Below are 6,000 nucleotides of genomic sequence, written 5' to 3' on the forward strand. Positions count from 1 at the left end.
CCATCAGCCCAGAGCCTGACGCGGGGCTCGAACTCACGGACCGCGAGATCGTGACCTGGCTGAAGTCGGACGCTTAACCGACTGCGCCACCCAGGCGCCCCAGTGTGGAACCGTTTTAATCCTAACGGAACCCTTCATAACCTAAATACGCCACGTGTGATCCTCCTTCCAGTCAGTGATTTCTATAGATTATCAGCGTACCTGTGAAATTGTGCGTAATTCCAGGGCATCGTTCTGAAACAAGGTCACATGACACAAGCAGTATCTCAGTATCTTCCTAACAGTGTACCACACAGATTTGTAGTGCAGTAATTTTGGAATAAAACTAGGGTGAGTATAAAACTCTGTATCCTTTACTTAAATTTCCCCGTAAGAGCCATGCGGTTGACATACCTGTTGTCACGAAGCGCTAAAGGCGTGAAGCAGTTAACCGAGTCAGCCGGTCACGGAGCTCATGTGGAGTGCGAGGAGTTACTATCCGATGCCAGTGAGAATCTGCACTTAGAAACCCGAGCCCAAGTGATTTTTGCAGAAAGCTTTCCCCCTTTTCCGTTGTTCTTTTCTATGTACTTTCTAGGTGCTAATCCAGGTATACACACTCTGAATTCTCCTGGGAATATATACAGTTCTTTTAGTCTTGTACATTATGTTTGTTAAATAAAATGTGCATATCAGCCTCCCACAAAAACTGTCTTCTTTTGATTTCTTGCGTATCTTTAAGGGAAGCTGTTGAATTGATTTCTTTGAACGTGTCTCATATTAGTTGAATTCTGTAGATAGGAAATCTTGCCTTAGGTAGAGGCTTATATTTAAGTTGGCATCAACACTGTGGCCACATTTTCTGTTTTCTCAACAAGAGAGTATCGCTATTTTATGTACTGTAAATGTGATTGGAATAAACCTTTGGAACGGAAACCCATATTAACAGGGTCTCATGACCCATCCCTCTTTCAGCTAGATTGAGTTTTAGTTCTTTATTTTAGGAAAAGATACATTACTAATATCCTCATGTTGCAAAGGTTTCCGTTTTAAGCCACAACCGTCAGTATCATACTTAAAAATGAAGCATTGGACATTCCAGTTAGAATCAAGAACAAGAGAAAGATGTTTGCTGTCACTACCATTAGCGCTTTTCTGAAAGTATTACCCCAGGTACTCAGTCTTCAAACAGAAATGAAGGGGGCTTAACCTAACCTATGTAGAAATGTTCTAGCCTCGTGGTTGAGGCTTGCGGTTGGCTCTGAAATTTTGGCTAACACGTAGACATTAGTTCTCTGGCCTTGGGCAAGTCTCTGCTCTTTCACATACCCGATCTGTGAATCGGGTGTGACGATCACACCAGCTTCAAGGGCTTCTGGGGATTAGATGACATACAACAGTACCTAGCAGTGCTAAGTGCTCAAGTGATAGCTATGTATAGGTGCTTTTTTTCTACTTAGAAAGCCCAAGAGAACTGATACGGAAACATTACATTTCACTAAAATGGTGAGATATGACATGAGAAGTAGCCATCAAAAGCAACAGTACAAAATGATATTTCTGTATCTCATAACTGTCCAGTTAGCAAATACGATGGGAAAATTGTGTTCACTATAGAAACCTATAAATCAAACAGCAAGAGCTTTTAGGATTTATATGGGAAAAAATACAAAATTGAGAAACAGAAGACATACTCGGACCTGTGCTCAGAAGTTCCCTGCGCTGGGGCTTTAATGTTCTGTCTCTGCCATCTTGGATATTCTTAATAATGTTGTCTTTGGATTCATGTTTTTGAGTGAAGTCTGAGGGGACAATGGAGCATGCACAGTGCGGCTTAGAGCCTCGGTTCATGCATAGTCCTGCCTCCCACCACCCTCCTGGATGAGATCTTGGTCTTACCGCTTCCACTCTGTGACCACTGTAGCTGGGGCCTGGGCGCTCAGGAATGGTCACAGCTGGGTATGCATGCATGGGGCATTGGACCAGGACATGATGGCGCATTTGATGGCTTGCTGGCTGACAGCCGCATCTTGGCCAGTTGGGGAGTGGGAACAAGCGTCACTCACCCTTTATCCAGCATGTTCCGTGGAGAAAAGGCTGGATCTACAGCTAGGTAAGTTAAAAAATGAGTGAAAAGTATCTTTTTGGTCTGAAAGCAAGAAAGTACTTTAATGGGTATATCGCAATAGGACATTGGAGTCAGATGGAAGGGGTCCCATTGGACAGTTTGGGGGCAGTCTGAATAAAATGAAGAGGAATTGTGAAAAACATTGAATAAATATGTCATTAAAAAAAAAAACAAAAAACGCATGCCTCGGTGGCTCAGTCTGTTCAGCGTCCAACTCTTGGTTTTGGTTTAGGTCACGATCTCGTGGTTTATGAGTTCAGGCCCCACGTCAGGCTACACGCTGATGGTGTGGAGCTTGCTTGGGATTCTTTCTCTCTCCTCTCTCTACCCCTCACCCCAGCTTGCACTCTCTTTCTCTCTCTCTCTCAAGATAAACCCACACAGGGGCGCCTGGGTAGCGCAGTCGGTTAAGCGTCCGACTTCAGCCAGGTCACGATCTCGCGGTCCGTGAGTTCGAGCCCCGCGTCAGGCTCTGGGCTGATGGCTCGGAGCCTGGAGCCTGTTTCCGATTCTGTGTCTCCCTCTCTCTCTGCCCCTCCCCCGTTCATGCTCTGTCTCTCTCTGTCCCAAAAATAAATAAATTAAAAAAAAAAAAAAAAAAGATAAACCCACACATATTGGAGGTTACCATTATACCAACCAATTTTGAGGAAGAACTATAGTGACACCCAGTTGATGGAAAGCCTTCACAGTAAAATGATAGCTAGTAAAAGTAGGGGGGGGAATATAATTTTTAAAAAAAGTTTTTAATGTTTATTTTTGAGAGAGACAGAGTGCGAGCAGGGGAGGGGTAGAGAGAGAGGGAGACACAGAATCTGAAACAGGCTCCAGGCTCTGAGCTGTCAACACAGAGCCCGACACGGGGCTCGAACCCACGAACTGCGAGATCATGACCTGAACCGAAGTCAGACGCTCAACCGACTGAGCCACCCAGATGCCCCGGAAAATACAACTTTAAAAATCTCACTCATATGTGGAATTTAAGAAACAAAACAGATGAACATATGGAAAGGGGCCGAGGGGAGAAGAAAGGGAAACAAACCACAAGAGACTCTTAATGATAGAGATCAAGCTGAGGATTGACAGAGGGAAGCAGGTGGGAGATGGGTTAAATGGGTGATGGGCATTAAGGAGGGCACTTATTGTGATGAGCACTGGGTGTTGTATGTAAGTGGTGAATCACTGAAGTCTACTTCTGAAACCAATATTGTGCTGTATGTTAACTAAAATTTAAATCAAATAATTTTAGTCCAGGACCAAATGGCTTCACTGGTGAGTTCTACCATTTAAAGAACTGACATCAATCTTTCTGAAGCTCTTCTAAAAAATTGAAGAAGAGGGAATAGTTCTTATGAGTCCAGCATTTCCTGAGGATAGTCTGAGAAAAGAAAACTATAGACCAATTTCCCTGGTGAACATAAATGTAAAAACTCTGAACAAAATATTAGCCATCAAAAGTAACTAAGTAGCCATCTATAACACATTAAAGGGGTTATACACCATGACCAAGTGGGATTGATTCCTGGAATGCAAAAATGGTTCAACTACAAAAACCAATACATTAACAGAATAAAGGGATCAAACACCATATGATCATCTCAACTGAAGCAGAAAAAACACTTAAATACACTTCTTGAAAAAATAAAGTAGGAATAGAAGAAAACAAGAACATAATCAAAGGCATATAAGAAAACCCACAGCTAACATCATAATAGTTAAAGACTGAATGCTCTTCCTCTAAGACCAGGAGCAAGACAAGGATGCCCACCTTCACCACTTCTATTCAAGATGTTATCTAACGAGAAATTTTAAGACACCATCATAAAAATGCATCAGTGAGCTAAAATGAACATGCTTAAAACAAATGAAGATGTAGAAAGTCCCAGCAAAGCAAAGGTATAAGGAAGAACCAAATAGAAATGTTAGAACTGAAAACTACAATAACCGGGGGGGAAAAAAAAGCAGGGGCACCTAGGTGGCTCGGTTGAGCATCTCCTAATTTCGGCTCAGGTCCTGATCCATGGGAGGGGATCAAGCCCCATGCTGGGCTCCACACTAAGCATGGAGCTTGCTTGAGATTCTTTCTCTCTCTCCCTCTGCCCCTCTCCCCCACTTGCTTCTCTCTCTCTCTCAAAAACATTTTTTTTTTTAAACTGATAAATTGGACTGAGTCAAAATTTAAAACTTTTGTTCTATGAAAGATCCTGTTAAAAGGACAAGCTAGAGACTGAAAAAAAATTGCAAATTACATGTCCAACCAACAATTGATATCCATGATATATAAAGAATAGTCTGAACTCAACAGTTAAAAAATTTTTTTTAATGTTTATTTATTTTTGAGACAATGTGAGAGACAGAGTGTAAGCAGCAGAGGGGCAGAGGGAGACACAGAATCCGAAGGAGGCTCCAGGCTCTGAGCTGTCATCCCAGAGCCCGACGTGGGGCTCGAACTCACAAACCATGAGATCATGACCTGAGCCACCCAGGCACCCCAACAGTTAAATTTTTTTTTTTCAGTTAAAATTTTTTTAATGTTTATTTGTTTTTGATAGAGAGAGACAAAGCATGAGTGGGGGGCAGGGCAGAGAGAGAGGGAGACAGAATCTGTGCTGTCAGCACAAGAGTCCAATGTGGGGCTCAAACCCATGAACCATGAGATCATGACCTGAGCCAGAGTCAGATTCCTAACCTGAGCCACCCAGGTGCCCCTGAACTCAACAGTTAAAAAAGAATTCAGTTAGACAATGGACACAAGACTTGAACAGAAACTTAACCATAGAAGATACATGCAAGGCCATTCAGTGGGAGAAAGGACAATATTTTCAATAAATGGTGTTAGGAAAATTAGATAACCTTGTGCGAAAGAATGAAGTTGGACCTTACACCATAAACAATTCAAAGGATCAAAGACTTAAACATAAGAGCTAAAGCTATAAAACTTATAAGAAAAAGGAGGGGGAAATCCCCACGACATTAGGTTTGGCAATGATTTCTTGGATATGACACCAAAAGCACAGTCAACAAAAGAAACAATGGATCAATGGGACTTCATCAAAATTTAAACCTTTTGTGCCTCAAAGGACAGTAATAAGAGAGTGAAAAGACAACCCACAGAAAGGGAGGGGAAAAAATTTAAGGTGTACATATTTAATGTGCAACTTGATGAGTTTAAGTATACATCTGTGAAACCATCACCAACATCCAGACCATAGACATATCCATCACCTCTCAAAGTTTCCTCCTATCTTCTTTATTATTATTAATTTTCATGGTGGGGAGTAATGGTGTTAAGAACACTTAAGATCTACCCTTCTAGAAAAATTTAAATATATAATATAGTACTGTTAGCTATAGGCATTGTGTTGTATAGTAGACCTCCGGAAATTATTTATCTTGTATAATTGAAATTGTGTATACTTTGAGCGTCATTGCCCATTCCTTCTTCCCCCAAGCTCCTAGAAATCACTATTTTACAAGAGAATATATTTGCAAATCATATACCTGATAAGGGTTAGATATCCAGAATATATAAAGTACTCCTTCAATTCAACAACAATTAAAAAAAAAAAAAAGACCCAAGCGGGGGATCCTGGGTGGCTCAGTTGATTAAGCATCCGAATTTGGCTTAGGTCATGATATCATGGTTCATGGGTTTGAGTCCCACATCAAGCTCTGTGCTGACAGCTCGGAGACCGGAGCCTGCTTCGGATTCTGTGTTTCCCTCTCTGCCCTTCCTCCACTCGTGCTCTGTCTCTTTCTGTCTCCCTTTCTCTGAAAAATAAACATTAAAAAAAAAAAAAAGCAACCCAATTCAAAAATGGGCTTAAATAGACATCTCCAAAGAAAATATACACAACTGCCCATAAGCACATGAAAAGATGCTCAACACCAAT

The sequence above is a fragment of the Panthera uncia genome, chromosome E3 (assembly GCF_023721935.1).
Source record: "Panthera uncia isolate 11264 chromosome E3, Puncia_PCG_1.0, whole genome shotgun sequence".
Taxonomy (NCBI): domain Eukaryota; kingdom Metazoa; phylum Chordata; class Mammalia; order Carnivora; family Felidae; genus Panthera; species Panthera uncia.